This window comes from Diabrotica virgifera, chromosome 6, assembly GCF_917563875.1.
Source record: "Diabrotica virgifera virgifera chromosome 6, PGI_DIABVI_V3a".
In the NCBI taxonomy this organism is placed as follows: domain Eukaryota; kingdom Metazoa; phylum Arthropoda; class Insecta; order Coleoptera; family Chrysomelidae; genus Diabrotica; species Diabrotica virgifera.
Genome location: NC_065448.1, coordinates 135,223,199 through 135,244,500, shown reverse-complemented (window position 1 = coordinate 135,244,500; position 21,302 = coordinate 135,223,199). Strand labels below are relative to the sequence as shown.

Genomic DNA, 21,302 nt, shown 5'->3' with positions numbered 1-21,302 from the left:
GTATGAAGCCCAACTCAGGACATTCGAGAGAAACTGAGAAAAGTATATGGCAAGAGGAAGACGGCACATGGAGAATCAGGAGAAACTACGAGGTTAATGAATTAAGTAAAGATTATGGCATTGTAAGATTTATGAAAATTCAGAGACTGTCATGGCTGGGACCTGTGTAGAGATAAGACGATGCAAAAACAACAACAAAGAAAATGTTACAACGGAAGCCAAAAAAAGGAAGGCCCAGAACGAGATGGTTGTAAGACAACCTGAAAACCATGAACATAAGACAATGGAGAAGAAGGGCACAAGAGAGGTCTGAATTGAAAGACATAGCCAGACAAGCAAAGATCCATTAAAGGCTTATGATGCTAAAAGAAGAAGTAGTGACGCGACTGTTAATTTTTGGGCCGCTGTGAAATATTTAATATTGTCATATATTGTACTATTGTAATAAGAATGGCTTTCGGCCATATCTCAGGAACCGTTTATAGTACAACTTTGAGAAAAAAATATTTATAACAAAAGTTGCCTCGGGAAAAGCCTTTATATTATTTTCATAATTGTAGGTTCACCGCTAGAGGGCGTTATTGAATATTAAAAATTAAAACAAAATTTTACAAAATTTGCCTAACGAAAGGGCACTGGAAATCCGACCATCGCATTCTTCATAAAATTCTGCGCATATTTGATTTCACAAGTTTAAGTCTACCTTTGCAAATAAGAGGTGGGGGTGAGTGGGAACCTTGTTACGAAAAAATGGCTGTAAGTCCGGTAATTTTGCAAACTTGGTCTTGTTGAAAACAGCTCTTTTTCGTCAATGTAAGAGTTATAATTTCGAAACACCCTAGTAAGTAAGATGCCAGCTAGGAGGCGTTATTTAACTATTTTCAGAAATCTAGTCAGAAATATTTTCCTTTGGAAAATATTAAATTCAAGTATGCATTTTTTTAATCCTGTATTACAAAATTAGATCAAATTAGCAACAGAATAGCGAAAACCACATGTCAATACCTTTTCTCTATCTCGAGATATCTCAGCAAACGTGTAAATTTTAAATATAACTGTTACTGTCACAGGTAAACGAAGTTAAGGAAAGTTAGTGTGCTGTGGAAAAAACAAAGAAACATTTTTTAGATGTCAACGTGTATTAATTAAAACAACAATAGGATAAACAACACTATAAAATATAACAAAGTAATAAAAACAACTACTTAGTGACGACTTAAAGGTTCAAATTATGGCCCATAATTTTCGATGCAGGTATTTACCCTTTAAAGCCATGGTTTGTTAGGACAGTGAACGACGCACAACTCACAGTGAGTCGAACGCCGCGCACGTCAGTCCAAATCAAAGGAATGGTTTCTGTATGTTAACGGATTGTTAGGTTCTGCTTAGTTGCGCGCTTTGAAGACCGACAGCAGCGTACGTCGACGGTGTGCCCTGGAATCAACTCGGATTTGATTTGGACGCAAACGTTCAGCTGAACCCACAGTGTACAACATGGTGGTAAACTAATTTTATTCAAACAAAAATAAGTTTACATGACCTGACATATTTTTAATTGCACAAATTAAATGAAAAAGTTATTTGTATTAAATTGGTAGTATTAGTATTTAATTGGTATTTAGATTGATTGGTATTATTAATATGTATTATTTATTAAACTGAAGCATGCATTATAATAAAACAACGTTGGTACAAAATAAAGTGTATCGTTATTATTCAACACGTGGCACAATTTAGTCTTGCCATTCTACAGATCCCTGATCACTATTAAAGTATGCTTTGAATATCTCATTTTTTATTATTCTATTTTCGTATTTTTAAATATGTACAAATGTACATAGTTCTCTGTAAATTGACCTGTTTTCAGGTCAATACTTTGGGTAAATATTCAAAGCGAAAAGCAGGTTGCCTTTAACAAAAGAACCTTTCAGTAGTCCCTTTCAAAGACACCATGTGCTTCAACGGAACCGAACATATATTTCTATTACCATTGTATTAGACGATTTATTACTCCTGGCTCCAGGAGCCAGAAATATACACTTGCTAGGTCCTTTTTCTTCGAAACCATTTTTGTCAACTTAATGGTAATATAAAATATAAATGTTCAATAACTTCCACATAAGAGAAATTTCTGAAATTTAAGTCTGACACGGAGTCTCCTAACCGAAAAAAAAGTCAATTTCTAAAAACGGATATTTCTCATTAATGAGTGAATTAAAAGTGGGACGAGAGGAACGAACCGCTTTAATTGAAAAACTTGTTAAAAAGTCGAAAACATCGAAATTGGCTCAAAAATCAGATGATCCTTCTATACACATGTTTTTTGAAAGTGTTGCTTCCACAGTATCGAAATTTCCTACGATTGAAAAGGAAAGAGTAAAAGCTGAAGTGATGAATATTGTTTCGCGATATGAAATTGAGCTGGCTGCAATTGAACTAGGTAGGGGAAGATGTTTAACAGTGAACCAGTGGGGTACAGTGAACCACCGAAATATTAGGAAATCTGGAAACGCCAGACACTTGCGTTCTACGAATATTAACCACAGTTGACTTACAAATCCATCCGGTCAGTTAGCCGGCACGTGCTGCAAAATTTATAGGAGGTGCGAGCCAATTGTTGTTTTTAGAGCGAAAAACATATATTTAAAGTAAGTATTACGATTTTTAATGTCCTTGCGGTGATTATATTTAAGAGCAAACCTTTTACATATTTTCTATAGGTACTTGGCCATACTTATGTAAAATAGTTGCAAAACTTTTTTCTTATTTTTTCTAACCTAAAATATAATAATGTACAGGGTGGTACACAGTGAATCAATCGACCCTGTTTCACAGTGAACCGGTTCACTGTGGACCAGATACTGTTTTGTGAGTGTTTCTTAAAAAAAATGTGAACTAAGTTAACTTTACTTAAAAAGTACATTTGTGTTTATTGTTTTTATTTATTAAACTCGTTCTAGAATAATAATTTTACGTTTTTATTTTCTAGAATGCCGCGAAACAAAACTAAGGAAAGAAAAATTGGGGCAACTACACAGGAAAATATGAGAAAGGCTTTAGAAGCAGTAGAAAAAGGCATGAGTATACGAAAGGCAGCTAAAGAAGCCGAAATTCCTTATCCTACACTTCGCCGCTATTATGTAAAAAAAGAGAGAAAATCAAGGCAACATTTCTTTGGTTCCCAACTACGAAGTAAATCGGGTTTTTTCTTTAGAACAAGAAAATGTATTAATTGGATACTTCAAGATTTGTGCACTAAAATTCTACGGACTCACCACAAAAGACTGCAGGCAAGTTGCTTATGAAATGGCGAGGCTAAACAACATTAAAATGCCAGATTCCTGGGAAAGAAATTCCATAGCTGGTGTAGAATGGCTTAGATGTTTTAGAAATCGACATCCAGATATCTCGTTGAGAAAGCCAGAACCCTGCAGTCTTGCAAGAGCAACGTCCTTTAACCGAGAAAATGTGAAAACCTTTTTTGATAATTTATCAAATGTTCTTAACAGAAATGACAAATTTGCTGATGGCACACGCATTTATAATTTGGACGAAACGGGAACATCAACTGTTCAGAAACCCCAAAAGGTAATTGCCCCAACTGGTTTGTCGAATGTCGGAAAGGTTACTAGCGGTGAAAAGGGAACTTTGGTTACAACATGTTGCATGGTAAGCGCAACAGGGCATGCAATACCTCCTACCATTGTTTTTCCCAGAAAGAATTATAGAGACCTGATGTTGCACGGAGCTCCCCCTGGGACGTTAGGATTGGCGGCTCCATCTGGTTGGATGAATAGTAATCTATTTGTTGACGTAATAAAACAATTTATTCATCATACCAATTCAACTCCTGAAAATCCGTCATTACTCATCATGGATAACCACGAATCGCATCTCTCCATAGAGGCCTTGGATTTGGCAAAAAATTCTGGAGTAACAATTCTCACACTGCCTCCGCACACTTCAGGTAAATTGCAGCCGTTAGATGTTGGACTGCTAAGTCCGTTTAAGACGTATTATTATGCCGCTTTAGAATCCTGGATGCTTCGTAACCCAGGGAAGCCTGTCACCATTTATCAAGTGGCTGAGTTTGTCGGCCACGCTTATCCCAGAGCTATGACACCACTGAACATAGCCGCTGCGTTCTCCAAGTGTGGAATTTTTCCATTTAACAGAAACATATTTAGCGATGAAGATTTTTTGCCAAGCAGTGTTACGGACCGTCCTGAACCCAACAATACAACAGATGAGCCAACCTCTGAAACAACTGAAACGTCACAACGTAACGAAAAAAACCAAGCAGGCCCAAGCAAAATTGCGGATGATGTTGCAGACACAGAGAAATCCATTGACCAGCCTTCCCAGTCCACCACCAAAGTATTAATAACACCAGAAATATTTCGACCACCTTTAAAAGCAGGTCCTCGTGATGAGAAGAGAAAACGTAGAAATGTTAGAAAAAGCGTTATAGCAACAGATACACCGGAAAAGGATGCAATAGCTTTAGAACGGGCTAACGCAAAAGCTAAAAAAGAAACTGCAAAAAGACAGGTTTTTGCTGATTCTGCTAATACAAAAACCAAAGCTGCATTGACAAAGCGCAAAAGAAAATCTGATTCAGACACAGACGAATCTGAAGAATTTATTTCTGATAGCTCTTCTGATGATGACTGGTACGAAAAACCAAGTGATGATGATGACTTAGAAATTTTGGATGAAAACTTTGCTCCTCTTTCACGAAATCCTAAAGAAGATGATTTTGTCTTGGTACACTTTACTACAAAAAAACTGTCTGTTTATTACGTAGCAAAAATTTTACAAGATATTGATGAGAATGATGACTGCTTCGTATCATTTTTAAGATTAAAAGAAAGAGAAAAACAAAAGTTTACATTTCCCATTGAACCCGATCTAGCAAATGTAAAAATTTCAGATATTAAGTATATTTTTAAACATCCAAAAGTGCTTGGATCTAAAAGTAGACAAGAAACGTTTTTGTTCAAGGATGATTTGTCCTTGCTGAACATTCGTTAAGTTTTTAACTCTCTATGCTTTATGTCTAATATAAGCTACTAAGTTTTTCAAATTTTGATGTTCGATCTTTTTATTTTTTTAATGCCTGTATTATTTTCAATTATTTTAGCAGAACTACGTTTGTTTGTTTAATAAGCACCATTTTTTTAATAAAACATTAACTAAATAAAAATCATATACTTTTTCCCACTTGTTTTTGATTATTGCATTGTTGGTTCACTGATAAATTAAATGGTTCACTGTAAAATTGTTCATGGTTCATTGTGGACCACCCCTGGTCCACAGTTAATCAAATGACATTTAACAAACAAATACACTTTAAAACAATAATTTAGAAACTCTATTTTGTAGTTTAAACGCAACAAATATATTATAAATTTTAATTTTACCTATTTTTTGAGCTTTCAAAAAAAAGTGGTTCACTGCTGAACATCTTCCCCTACATGAATTGGTTCCTATTACAACAAATAATTCTTGTGGCGAAAATTCTTTGGAAACCAATATAGGATCTTAGAGCGTGCATTCGTTTGTATTTTCGCCAGAATCAATTAATAGCAATGTACAAATGTAAGATATATTTATGATATACTTTACATTTTTAAGAAGTTTTCTTTTTTGTACTTAACTGTGTTTTTATTTTTTCTCTAAATAAAAAAGCTGACTTCAAAGTTATGCTGAATTTTTCTTTTGCAGAAATCGGATGTTATCTTCTGTTGTAGGCTTTTATAGTAATATCATCTTATAAATTGTAATACAGTTTCAAATAAATCCCTGGAAAGTCTAAAATATTCTCGAAATCTTTCCTCGTTCTGAAACAATCTTCTTTCGACTGTTAATTTAAATGTACCTTCTGTACATAAAAAATTTCGTTTACATTTTTATTTCTTTTATTTAAAATTAATATTATCAACTCTTCTTCCTCATCCTCTTCTAGGAGTAATAAAATTATTGCCTACATTTTGTCAGAATTCTTTTTTCTACGTACACAATCCGTGAGAACAAACGTCAAACTCAAACTATTTTGAGAGCGACAGAATATGCTAACAAACCGACTCACTCAAATCTGCCGTGCGTCGAGTACAACAGATTCTGCTGTACGTGTATGCAGTGCGTCGCTCACTGTTCTAACAAACCGTGGCTTAAGAGTATATTGAACAGCAGTCTCCATTTCTGCTCTCGCAATGCTTTGCATGGCGTTTCCTACTCTCTGGATCATGTTTTCTCGAGTAGTGGGCCTAGCGGCAAAAACAAGATCTTTAATCCGCCCCCATAAATAAAAGTCAAACAGTTAAATCTGGTGATCTGGTTAGCCAAAAAATAGGCTTCCACGTCCTATCCATCTATCAGCGAATGACTCATCTAAAAAATCTTACTACTCTGGAAAAATGCGCGGGACAACCATCGTGCTGAAACAATATGGACCTACGAACTGCTAGCGGTACATCTTCCAGAAGAAGAGGCAATTCAGTCCTTAAAAAATTAGATAGAGTTCACCAATAATAGCATTATCGAAAAGAAAGGGTTCAATTATCTGACTATTACCAGATTTAACTGTTTGGTGTGGGGACGGTTTGGTATTTCACTTTTTCGTACTTCCGGGCCTAAAGTGACAACTTCACTCCCTTGTGACAGGTACTAAAGTGTCACATTTAATCCCTCCGGGATTAAATATTGACGAAACTCCCGGAACGATTAAATCACAAACAAACGAATTTAAGGGATATTTTATTGAAAAATATAATTAATTAGAATGGTAATTAACGTTAATATTCAAATTAATATTGTGACAGTTCGTCATATTGACCAGTCTTTCCTGGGTTAATGCAGCAGGTAACTGACGAGTAACAGATAGGTCCTTTTCATATTGAACTGGTGTTTGTTTCGAAGATCCTGCGGAAACAGGAAGCGAGAATGAGGACTGTGGCATAACTATAGTGGACGAATCGGCGACTTGACCAAATATTTTATCTGAAATTTTTTGTTTATTTTTAATAGACGATTTAATATATTCCTCGGCCACGTTGGAGGATTTCCATCCTCCATGTCTCTTCAGCACGTCTATTGTTGCTCCCGAATCAGCTAACAAAGACGCAGATGTGCGTCTAAAACAATGTCCCGTATAAGACGTCGCATTTTCTAATTTCAAGAAAGCTGCTATTTGCCGTGGAATTGTACCAAACATGTTTTTTCCTACTACTCGCGTAGTACATTCTTTGTTGATGTATTGAACAAAAAATTTTGAATGAGTTGTCCCTGTCTTTCGCAATGCCACATATTTCCGAAATATCGCCACAAAACTGATGGCACTGTTTTCTGAATTTTTGATCACAAAATTTCGGTCAATTTTATTTTTGGTGTTTCTAATCGCAATTAGGAAGGAATCGCCCAAATCTCTCACATCGTCGATTTCTAAATCAACCAACTCTTTTCCACGACAAGCTCCCGCAACGCCCAAAATAAGTGCAACCTACAAAAAAATTGATTTCTTAAAATTTCTGAATATAAACAAATTTCCAAATTTACCTTAAGCATTAAATATTTATCATCCGGAGCCTCCCGTAAGAACTGATCTACCTGCTCAGACGTGAGAATTCTTGACTTCTTTGGCTTAAATCCCTCATTTCTTCTCTTCAAAAAAGCTAATAATTTTGGAAATTTACTTATATCAATATCTTCTCTAATGTTAATAACCGATTTCAGCATTGAGTAATGTGCCCAGAGAGTTGAGGCACAAACCGCTTTTGATTTATCATCGAAGTAGACTAACAGCGCATTTTCAGTAGGTTGTCTCACATTTTTTAAGCGGCACCACTTTTTAAAAGCATCGTACTGCTGCTCGTATAGTTTTCTAGATTTCGGTGGTAACAATTCTTCACCTACTTCGGCTGCTCTTTTATCAATATCAGATACACCTTCTTCACTCATGATACCAATAATTATCAATAACAATGTTTCTTTACAATGACACTAGTAATGACAATGTTTCTAAATTATAACTGTCACAACGCAATGTTACTATGGTAACTTATTTTAAAGACAGTTTATTAAATGAGTTGAAGAGAGAAAAAACTGATTGAAATTATTGAAATAATTAATAAAATCATACCGGAAGTACGAAAAGTATCGTATATACCTTGCGACTGAAGTACATTTAATCCTTCAGGTAAATTATGGCCCTCCCTGCGGTCGGGCCATAAACTTTACCTTCAGGATTAAATGTACTACTTCAGTCCCGCGGTATATAATGTACTATTATTTAGGTATGGGGACGGATTAAAGACCTTGTTTTTGCAGCTAGGCCTACTCGAGAAAAAATTATCCAGAGAATTCGAAACCCCATTCAAAGCATTTCGAGAGTAGAAATTAAGACTGCTGTTCAATCTACCCTTGAAAGAGTAAATGCTTGATTCAAAAATGACGGGCAATAATTTGAACATTTAATTCGTCACTAAGTAGTTGCTTTTATTTCTTTGTTATATTTTATAGTGTTGTTTGTCTTATTGTTGTTTTAATTAATTATATACGTTGAGATCTGTAAAATGTTTCTTTGTTTTTTTCCACAGCACATTACCTTTCCTTATATTCGTTTACCGGTGACAGTAACGGTTAGGTTTAAAATTTACACGTTTCTTAAGATATCTCGAGACAGAAAAAAGGTATCGGCATGCGGTTTTCGCTATTCTGTTGCTAATTTGATCTAATTTTGTAATACAGGATTAAAAATGCATACTTGTATTTAATAGTTTCCAACAGAAATTAGATTTCTGAAAATAATTAAATAACGCCTCCTAGCTGGCATATTACTTAATAGGCTATTTCTAAATTATAACCCTTACATTGACGAGAAAGAGCTGTTTTCAACAAGACCAAGTTTGCAAAATTCGATTTAGCAGAACCGGACTTACAGCCATTGTTTCATAACAAGGTTCCCACTCACCCCCCACCTCTTATTTGCAAAGGTAGACTTAAACTTGTGAAATCAAATATGCGCAGAATTTTATTAAGAACACGATGATCGGATTTCCAGTGCCCTTTCATTAGGCAAATTTTGTAAAATTTTGATTTTTTAATTTTTGATGTTCAATTACGCCCTCTAGCGGTGGACCTACAATTATGAAAATAATTTCCAGGCTTTTCCCGAGGCAACTTTTGTTGTAAATATTTTTTCCACCTACCTCTACCGAAAGTATACTTTTCCGGACCTGATTGTAGGGAGCAAAGTTGTAATTTTCCTCCCTAGGGAGGAAAATATTTTTCCTCCCTAGGGAGGAAAAGTAAAAGTGACGTCATGGTATTTGATTCATGAAATATAACTTATTGACGCCCTGTACAATATCTATTTTCTATTACGTAAGTATCTATACATTTTAACATTTATTTATAAAACACCCTGTATTTTGCAAAATGGTAAAAAACAGTCAATTGTTATTTTGATTTAACAATGTTTACATTAATAATTTGACTTATATTTGACAGTTGACAGTTATATTGTACCTACTTGTTAGTTTTAGTTTTAATAAATTTTGTTGGTTAGTTACATAAATAAATTAAGTAAAAATGAAAAATGACTTGTTATTAATTTGAGGAAGGTGGAAAAACCATATGTATAACATGGGAGTAAAGTGCCTTTTCCTCCCTTGAATGATTACTGCCCTCCGCTACGCGTCGGGCAGTAAACTTCATTCTCGGGAGGAAAAGTAGCACTTTCCTCCCTTGTTATACAAATAGCTATTTTCTTAAAGCTGTACTATAAACGGTTCCTGAGATATGGCCGAGAGCCATTCTTATTGGGACACCCGGTACAATAAGAATTTCATTCGCTATTTAACATTTTACGGGCATGCCGAGATGAAGATTACGAGAATATTAAGAAAAAAATTGATATATTGCGCGAGCTTTATAAAGAAAACATTAGTGAAGAAATTGAAAGATGAAATTGTTCATTTGGGAATATACAATGATAATATTCATGAATCTCACCTTTCTCCAATAGATTTACTTATAAAATTAAACATATCAAATTGGAAGCATTATTTTCTAACGTCGTTATTGCGTTAAGAATATTTTGCGCTACCGATGACAGTCACATAAGCGGAAAGATCCCTTGTCATTCTCGCATAAAGAATGCTACAAGTATGAGATCTACACTGAAACAGGATCGGTTAACTAGCCTAGCAATTTTTTGCATTAAGAATGCTTTGGTAAAATCATGCGATGTTTTAAAAATTTTAGGCAACTTTGCCAATCAGAAAACTAACCTGTATTAGTTATATTTTCATCACGATTATAAATATAATCAAAATTTAATAAAATTTATATTTGAAATGTTTCTTATTACTTATTATTGATAATTTTATTTTTATAATAAAAATTAAACATTTTTTTCGTTCTTCACTTTTTGTCGGAAGCTCGCTCTTCACTTCTTACCGGGGCCCGGTCCCCTCGTCGGCCCTGCTGATAATACATATTGGAAAGTTGGCTTTTACCTTTCTCTATGTGAAGACAGAGAATTCAACTCGACAACCCACGTGATTCGTGGAAGGTCATATAATGCCTTAGGGTAGATCCTTAGTAATTTCATCCATGCATCGTTAGGATTTAGCATTTAATATTTTAATGTAAGACATTTAGTCGACATTTTAAGGGTTTTAACCCATGTATTTTTGGTGGCTTAGCATGTAGAGCTTGCAAAGAACACTGATGAAGCTCTCTTTAGAGCCAAAACGTTCTGTATTGAATTTGTAGCCCTTTTTGGGGTTTTTTAAAATAAATATACCTTTTACGCAGAAGATTTTTCTTCAATTTTTGTAATTAATGGCATTTAATAATTCTCCACATATACGGCCGGCTACAAGAAATTCTTCCTTGTGGATTTTAATATTGGAAAAAGATCTCCCTGTTGCTAAAATTGCTAAGTGAAATTCGTTTTAAATTATTGTTTTCTCGCTAAAAAGGGATGATGACACTAACTGTCTTATTAATAAAAATTGCATAGTCCGAAGTTAGTATCGGACTAGTTAAATAGTCCGAGATTAAGCGAGTACTAACTTCATTTTAAGAATGTCATTTGAACTAAGCTCAGACTAAAACCTTCCTTAGTCCTATACCCTGTTTGGGTGACTTAGTGAATTCGTCACCGAAACAACCGTAGGATTGGATTTGATAGACGCCACATGCTCCAGAGCTAACATAGGAGTCATTGGGTACTGGAGGGCAAACATTTTTATCGAGTTATTGCGAAGTATGTCTCTTGCCAATTCAGTAGATCATTTTTTTACAGTTAGATTTTGAGGGTTTCAGCAAAATTCATTGAACAATATCGTAAAATTTTAAATATCAACTTGCCTTAAGAGTAGAAATGACCTTTTTTTAAAAATTGTATTTTACAATCTAAAGGCTGTATGACACTATGCATTTTCTTGTATCATTTCTAATATCGTTTCTGATATACATTTTCTTGTATCGTTTCTTGTACGTACATTTGTGCCCTGTATGACACTATGCAAGTTCTTGTATCGAAAATTGTATGAAATTCGGCACGTGATTGGTCGAAATTATGTTTGTCACGCTGTGTCACGTTATATTGATATGGTAGTACTGCGTCTACAGCTGATTTTAAGGATTTTATAAACTTTTAAAAACATAAATTTAACATTTTAATGTTAACCAGAATTTTTCCCTAATAGCACACGACGTCCTTTGGACGTCCAAAATAGGTCCATTTTTGGTCCTTACGTCCATGGACTATAAACGGACGTCCTTTGGACGTCCCATTTTGGACGTCCTTCGGAAGGAATAAATATGGACGTCCTTTGGACGTCCGACGTTGGACGTCCTTCGGACGGAATAAATATGGACGTCCTTTGGACGTCCGACGTTGAACGTCCTTTGGACGTCCATACTGGACGAAATACGGACGTTTTATGAACGCGTATATATTATATTGGACACATTATACCAATTACGGGATCAAATAGCAAAATAATTCAATAAAATATTAACTTACGCGTTAACTTTACGTTAATGAAATACAGTCAAACCTGTCAGTAACGGCCACTAAAATGAAAGATCTATTGGCCGATATAGAAAGGTGGCCGTTATTGCCAGTTTTTGTAGTCTACATATACAGTAAAACTTGTGTTACTGGCCACCCGTTAAAATCGGCCACCTGTACTAACGGCCAGTTTAAATATTCCCCAAACCAATTATATCTAGACTACAAAAACTGGCAATACCGGTCACCTTTCTATATCGGCCAATAGCTTTTTCATTTTTAGTGGCCGTTACTGACAGGTTTTACTGTAATTGGTTTGGGGAATTTTTAAACTGACCGTTAGTACAGGTGGCCGGTGTTTGCAGGGGGCCGGTAACACAGGTTTTACTGTAGTTTAAATCGAAAAGATTAAATCTTAATTCAAAATTGTATATACAATTATTACAATTATAAACAAACTATATAGTTTAATATCCAAAAAATGTTTTTGATTTTATGTAATGTAATGAAAATCTTATTTGTAAATTATTGGTTACAATGTTTAACAATAGGAAATATTCAAGAATAAATAAAATAAAAGTTTAATCCTAACAACACAAAACATTCCAGGAATGTAGGTACTACTGTTCTATTCCGTGAACATCTATCTGATTAAATTATGGGTGGAAAGTTACCACAAGATATTCTATGAACATAGTACAATGTCTTCCTGGAGGGGTAAAATTTTCCATTACAAGATTTTAAGAGAGGCCATTTATTAATTGTACTGTTCAATTTGCGTTCATTTTCAAATTTACCGCGCGAGTATCTATGTAGCGTCTCGTGGTCATTGGTCATCACATTTCATTTTCATAACATAACCGATAACCTAAAAATTTAGTAAAAAAGTAAAAATTTTGATTGGAAAAAAATGCATCGATAAGGGGGTGTGGGAAATGGAAATTAGTGGCTTTTTTGCTGTACTGTCTGCTCTAGTTTTTGCTCTGGGCTCTGGCTAGATCTCTTGTTTAAACAATTTTGTAAGTATTATAAAATCCGTTTTCAATTTTCTTTATTCTTTATGAAACGAATCATTTATACATGCATATTATTATCTGTAAATAGGTACCTATTTCTTTTGATTTTTAATTGTAAAGAATAGAAAAATTACCGTTCATTTTAATTTTTTTTAGAATCAGCTGAAAGTGGCCTACAAAAAAAAACCAAGAAGGAAATGTATAGCCTTGTGGCTATGAAAGGCAAAAGAGAGATATAAAAAGTGTATTGGCTAGTTGGAAGAAAGTCCACATTGTCCATGCATAATAAGTTATTACTTTCTCAACAAATATCAAGAAGATAGCAGGGTCACGAGCATCAACTTCATAAGTTCAAGAATATCGAGGAAATCCAGCTCCTCGATACTAATGGGCAAACTAGAAGATTGAAGAGGACAAATCCTTTTGAACTAGTTTGAGTGATAGGTGATAGTGAAAAACGGAGCATAGTGCTTGTGTGCTGTGCCTGTGTATGTTAGAATAGTGCACGATCTTGTTAGATTAGATAAGAGACGCTATGGGGTAAGCTCTTCATTTTAAGAAACAGTAGTAATTTAGGTTAAATTAAAATTGCTCATTGGTCAGTTATGACCAGATTGTTTTTTTATGTTTGGCAAAAAGGACTTAAGTCAGAATTGCACATTGATAATGTTTTGATGATTTCTGGACCAGAAAAAAACTGTTGTAGATGTAAACCGTGCCAAAGATATGAGAGATGCGAGGGTTAGAGCATCACAAACGATCCCTTCGGGATACCTGGCGACCTCCCGAAGTAACCAAGCCTTGGCGTGGTAAGGGCGCACTGCCGCGCCAGACGTATAGTACGTCCCAACTCGTGGGAATTTATATGAGTACCAATAAACACAATTATGAACAGACGGGGGTGAGTGAAGACGACCATCGGCGAGACACGGACAATGGAACGGATATGGAAAATGAGAATAGGAAAAAACAGTCGCCTGACGACTTGAAATGGGAAGAAGGAATGAACAGTTTTGAGAGGGAGCTCATAAACTCACATAAAAAGAAACAGAAGATGAACAGGTCGACTGCCCCAAAACAGTCGACACTAGTAGGGGATGAAATGCTGGAAAGCAGTGAAAATGATGACGATGAGATAGGGGAGGAAAGATCACAAGAGGAAGTGGAAAAAATAGAAAAAGGATGGCAAAATATTCAGGAGAGGGTGTTAGCCTCTTTCTTGCTTGATGATGAAACTATGAATAAGAAGAAAAGGAAAGGGGACAGTCTAGAGAGAATAAATGATCTGAAGAGGGAGAGACTGGAAGAGAGTATTAAGTTTCCTAACGAAACCAAACAACAAAAAATAAACAGGAAACTCGAAGAGTTAAATATAAAACTAATAGAGATATTTACTAACCTAAGCGAAAAAAAGGGGGAAAAGGTGGAGATGGATACGGAATTAAAAAAACTGTTAGGGGTCATAAAATCCACTAACAACAAAAAAGAAGACGACAGTATAGCCGAAAAAACACAACAAGAAGTAAAATGCGATCACTGTAAGCTAAAAGTGGAACAAGAAAGACAGAGAGAAGAGCAAGAAAAAATTAAAAGGGCTCTAAACATGGGGGGAGGAAAAAAAACCTTCATGAGTATATGTAATAGCAAATGGGAGGAGAAAGCATATATAAAGACAAATTGGGAACAAGGGGGGTTACGAGAAACGGTCGAGAAGAAAACATGTCTGATAGTAACAAAAAAGGATGCGAAGGACAAAGGGGTAGAAAATATAATAAAGGACGTGGGAGAGGATCTGGCAGAAACACTAGAGGAAGTGAACGAGGGAGAAATCAAATTCCTTGAGAACTTTAGGAGGAAAGAAAATAAAAAAAACAATTTGGTACACGTTTGTCGCTGGAATAGAAAAAGAAAGTGGTGGCGATATATACGACCTAGCAGAAAAGGCTATAACTAAAATTAAGAAAGAGATGGATGAAACACCAAAGGTTGTACGGGTCGTAGCCGGTAACGACCTTAACAAGGAGATCATAAGGAAAGCCCTCGAATATGTGGGGCGGAGGGAAAGTATCTCATGGGAGATGATAGTAAGAGGGAAGGAACTCGAGGTAGAGAAGAAGTCAGAACAAGAAGAAGCCCTCCTTATAAAGATGGGGGGGAAAAAATATAACGAAGTTCTTAGCGAAATGAGAGAAAAAATCGACATTGGAAAAATCGGTCTACAAGTGGAGAAGTTAAAAAGAACGAATGGGGGAGATCTCCTTGTAAAGTTAAAGGGAAGAGGGGCTGCGGAGAAGTTGAGGGCTGAACTGGACAGCAAAATGAACGGGATGGACACGGCAATCAGAAGAAAAGAGACTTTCTTCACGATTACGCGGTTGGACCCTGGGGTTGGTGAGGAAACTCTAAAGAAAATGATAAAGAGCTATACAGGCGTTCCTGAGAGAGAGATAGAAGTCAAGGTTCTACGAACAAACAGATATGGGGAGCAGGTAGCTACGATAGCCGTACGCCCCTCCATAGCGGAAGAGCTGAGGAGGTACGGCTCAATAAAAATAGGGTGGGTTGTGTGTCCAATAATGGAGAGACACAACCCAGTTAGGTGTTTTAAGTGCCTAAAGTTCGGGCACAACACTTACGAATGCAAGGAAGAGAGCAGGGCGGCGTGCTGCTATAATTGTCTCCAAACGGGACATACCGTTGCAAGCTGCGGTAATAAACCGTACTGCTCGGTATGCAAAGAAGAAGGGCATAGGATGGACAGGATGGCCTGTCCGTCGTACCGAGCCCTTGTATACGGTAGGGGAGGAGAGGGGAACCCCTAAAACGAACTGACCAAACATAAAATAGACTCCCTGGAAAACGAAGGTGGGCCCATATACAGCCCACCTAGGTGTTATTTTATATCTTTAAAATTTATTTTATCTATTTTATTTATTTTATTTATTCTATTTTACTCTATTATTTCAATTTTACTAAACCGCTTTTATTTATTGAATTCTTTTACTTTTACATATTTTATCTATATACCGTATCTATTTATTTTATTTATATTAATTAATTTATTTGTTTTAGCTTTTATGCTTTTTAATTTTTTCGAAAGACGTGAGTCCGACGCAGAAACGACCTCTGGGAACTGAACCAAAGTGGACCTCAAGGATCAACCTGGTATACGGATATTGCAGGTGAACGTGGGCAGGGCACGCCGAGCACACGACCTTGTCCACGCAAAAGCCTGCAAGCTAGAAATAGACTTGCTCATCGTCCCGGAACCGAACAAAAAAATAACATCAGCCGGTGGTTGGGTCCAGGATAATGGGAAGAATGTGGCGGTGCTCTTTAGAAATAGGGGTTTGGGGGTGCGTGGTATTGTCAGGGGAGGAAATCATATCCTCATAAAACTGAGGGATTTCAGCCTGCTGGCATGCTACGTGTCCCCAAATATCCCTATGATAAGATACAAAGCAATTGTAGATGAAATAATGAGCGCCGCCACGAACGAAAAAGAAGTGATGATCGCCGGGGACATTAACGCGAAATCGAGGTTGTGGGGTGCCCCCATAAACGACAGAAAGGGGGAAATATGGAATGAATGGATAGCCCAGGCTGGCCTCCAAGTATTAAACAATAACAAACCAACATTCGTAAGGGGGGTCAGCCGAACACACATTGATATTACGTTCGCGAGTGAAGGGCTATCCAGGAGAGTGCACGGCTGGGATGTCCTTGACGATCAGTTATTCACCTACCACCGGTATATACAATACGAAATAAAGGTTAAAGGGGGAATAAGGCGGCCGATAGGACACACGGAGATTTATTTTAACAAAACCAAGTACCTATCGGAGGTCAGGAAAATTAATGAACAAGAGATTTCTGACCTTGGCCAACTGAGAAGAGCACTGCAAAGTGCAGCAAATTTGGCCACCGTGAAGAGAAAAGATAATAAAAAATCCCCCTACTGGTGGACGGATGAGATAGAAGGTCTACGGGAGAGATGCCTCAGAGCTCGAAGGAATTATACGAGAAGCCAGGGCAGCCTCGAGCTCAAGGAAATATATAAAGATCTAAAGAAAACTTTAAATAAAAAAATAAAACAAGAGAAAAAAGAAAAGTGGCAGACCCTGATAAAAGCATTGGACGAAGATATATGGGGCGATGCGTACAAGATCACTATGAAGACGCTGAAAATAATCGCCCCATATAGACTCGACGAAGACCAGCGGATGGAATCAGCTGAGCTCCTCTTTCCTACCAAGGATCATCAAAATTTCATTAAGATATTTCCAACGATGGTAGAGGAGTTCACGGAAGAGGAAGTTAGAATAGCTGGTCAGGAGATGAAGACAGGGAAAGCTCCCGGCCCTGACGGGCTGCCACCAGAGGCAATAAAAATAATAGCAACGGAGAAACCAGGTTTGATCAGAAGAATATACAACGACCTACTGCAGAAGCAAGAGTTTCCCAGGGACTTAAAGGAAGCGAACTTAGTTCTACTCCTAAAGCCTGGGAAACCCCCCGATTCAGCAGCCTCTTATCGGCCAATATGCCTTCTGGACTGCCTTGGTAAGTTCTACGAAGGGCTTATCAAGAAGAGGCTGGAGGGCGTGTTGGAAGATCAAAGAGTGCTATCAAATCAACAATATGGATTTCGAAAAGGTAAATCGACAGTCGATGCCGCGACCTGGATAAGGGACGCGGCTAAAGCAAGTAAAAAAAGATGGGTGGTCCTTGTTCTGTTGGACATAAAAAATGCTTTTAATTCAGCAAACTGGGGTCACATAGTAGACCGAATAGTCGAATTTGGGGCTCCAGAGTATGTGTCCAACATAATAAAGGACTACCTATCTGAAAGAACCGTATGCATATCGAAGAAAAAGAAGAAAGAAATGACCGCGGGTGTACCCCAGGGGTCAGTCCTGGGACCCTTACTTTGGAATATACTATACAACGGGGTACTAGAAGTAAACAGGCAGAGAGGAGTGAGAGCGATTGCATACGCGGACGACCTAGCATTACTGGTCGAAGACGACATGAATAGGGGAATAATACAAAAAGTAAACGAAGCAATACAGAAGACCGCAGATTGGATAGAGAGAAATGATCTAAAGTTAGCAGTAGAGAAGACAGAATCCATTATCTTGAGGGGACCAAGAAAGAGAGATGACATAATATTTGGATATAAAGGCTCTGTAATAAGACCCCAAAAGACGGTTAAGTACCTCGGAATTATTTTCGACGACAAGCTTAAATTCGGACAACACGTACAAGAAGCATGTCGGAAGGCAGAAGAAAGGACCTCTATACTAAATAAATTTATGCCAAATATAGGGGGTCCTGGATCCCAGAAGAGAATAGTGATGGCACAATCCATCTTATCCATAGTTTTATACGGAGCCCCAGTGTGGCACGAGGTCCTTCGAATGAAAAAGTATAAAGACGTGCTTCTTAGGACACAAAGGAAACCTCTGATCAGGGTGTGCAGCGCGTATAGAACCGTATCAACCATTGCCTTACAGGTGGTGGCTGGGTCTGTACCGGTGCACATCCTGGCCAGAGAAAGAGTCCGAATGTACCAGAGGGGCAACGGGGCAATAGGTTCAGGTCCACAAGAAAGGAAAAGAAGTCTAGAGATGTGGCAGAGGGAATGGGCAGCCGAAGTCGAGAAGGCGGCCTGGACGAGATCCCTGATTCCAGATGTGGTGAGGTGGTACGAGTGCCGGCATCGGCGCGTCGGCTACTATTTCACACAATTTTTGACGGGACATGGATCGTTCAGGAAGTTTACTCATCGTATAGGGAAAACCATGGACGATCTATGCCCTGAGTGTGGAGTAGTGGATGACGCGCAGCATGTCGTCTTCGTGTGCCCTGCATACCAGGCGGGACGTACCGAGCTGCAGCTGGGACTGGGATCCCCTCTAGGCGAGCCTCACGAGCTAATTGATAAAGCTATCAATAGCAAGAGAGACTTCGACCTGATCATTGCTTTTGTCACGAAGACAATGAAGCACAAAGAGGAGAAAGAGAGGCGACTGCAAGCGGGATGACCGTCTATTTATTTATTTTTTTAACGTTTTTATTTTTGTGTCGCAGATGGCAGCCAGTGGGGGGAGGATCCTTTACATCCAACCTGCGCTGTCTGTCTTATTTTAACTAGTTTTACTTATTTATTTATTTTATCTTGTTTTATCTTCTTATTTACTTCTTCAATCTTATTTATACAATATTTATCATTTTAAATCAATTTTATTACTCAAATGTGTTGCGTGTTGTAAGCGGTAGTCAGCAGGGGGAGGACCTTTTACATCTAACCCATGCTGACTGCCTTTGTATTGTTTTGTTTACTTTCTGTTTTGTCTTGTTTTAGTCTGTTTTTTGTTTTGTATCAGGTAGTGGGGGAGGATTTTTACACCCAACCTCACTGACTGCTTCCTGTTAACTGTAGAATGAATGGGTATGAGTGTGAGTGCGAATTGATGAAAGCACGAATGTTTGGAGTTGCTCGTAACTGTCGACTGGTATCCTTTTGCTAGTTCATGTTTGATTGGGGGCACCCCGGTCGCCCCACCCGCACATGGTCTGCACGGGACGGTCGTCTTCACCGACCGGTCTTTGTGCGGGGTGTGTGCGGGACGGGGCGGCTGGGTGGCCGCTTAATCTACGGAGTGCACGCAGAGGGTGCCCGGGGGGAGTTATGAGTAAGGTCGACGAGTCAGACATGCTCGCCAAGAGCGGTTCCAGACCTGTCGGCTGGAGGAAGAGGAGGTGAGTTTAGTCGGTAGGCGGTTCGGCACGGTGAAGCGTGACGGATCGAATCCGACACACCTGGGACACCTTCCCAGACGGTCTTTTGAAGATTCTCACCTCCCAAAAAAAAAAAAAAAAAAAAAAAAAAAAAAAAAAAAAAAAAAAAAAAAAAAAAAAGATGTAAACTGTATGTACAGTAGAATCTACTACAGTACTGTAGAAATCATCAAAACATTATCGATGTGCAATTCTGACTTAAGCCCTTTTTCCCAAACATCAGAGAATTGTAATGTACAATAATTCTCCTATCTGCTTTTTCATGAATTTTGTAGGAGACGAAAATCCATTTTTAGGATCATCTGCTTTCACATGTAAATTTTGACATGTTTTGTAGTAAATAGATAGTTGAATTTACTACAAAACATGTCAAAAAATATATGAAAACAGGAGGTGACTATAAAAAAGTTTTTAGTCTCTCTTACAAAACTCATGAAAAAACAAATCGGAGGTATGTCACATCAGTGACTAAGAATGTCTAAAAAATATACTTTGATGTCCCAAGAACCAAATATAACCTACAGTCCATCTAATTTACTTACTGTTGCACGTCATTATCTACGCCAGAGATCTAAGTTGACATAGTTGCCAAAGTATAAAAAGATCCTGAATCCATTTTAAATCAAATATGTCACATAATTATTGTAAACGTGGATTATACAACAAAACAAATTAATATTCAATGTAAATAAGTAAAAACTTAAGAAATAGAGAACAAGAATTAAGTTATAATCTTTTAAGATTTGCAGTGCAAGAGTTTTTGCACTGCATTGTTAATAATTAAAAAACGGCTCCGAACTCTTGGCAAAAAGCCGGTAGGTTTCTTTGTATAAGTATGTCTACAATAACAACTAAAAAAGTTGTCAGATACCTCGATTATTCCAAGTCGTTATAAAATTAGGCGAAATTTATATTTTTATAGTAGAGGATCTTTTTATAGTAAAGTAAATAATAAAAACAGTAAATATAATAAATAAAACAGATACTTATAGTAAAGAATATAAACAAATATGAAGTGTCATCACCGTAACTGTCAAATAAATGTTACCAATTTATTCTAAAACGTCACCTTCGTTCGATTACAGTTACAGTGTGATCCGAACAAATCTGCTTCATAAAAACGCTTTATAATCCATTTATACAAATTAAATGAAACATAATATTATTGTGTATTTCTTTAGGTTAACATTAATAGAAATCTTCAAATATTATTTCTACGTGTATATAATAAAATATGTCTAGTGGCTGTAATTCCAGTGTACTCGGCAAAGTGATTCTAAAAAAGAACACACCTACCGCCTAAATATTTCGTGTTGGTATCATGCAACCTCACAGGCTACGACGCGGATGACGCGCAACAGTTAGTAAATTAGACGAAGTATGTAGATATATACAGGGTGTAACAAAAATACAGGTCATAAATTTAATCACATATTCTGGGACCAAAAATAGTT

The 21,302-nt window shown here is 37.1% G+C and overlaps 1 protein-coding gene across 1 annotated transcript in view; it reads left to right on the top strand.

Moving 5' to 3' along the window:
- LOC114338190 (zinc finger protein 664-like) overlaps positions 1-21,302 on the top strand; it is a 121,952-nt gene that overhangs the window by 93,643 nt on the left and 7,007 nt on the right. The window lies entirely within an intron of this gene.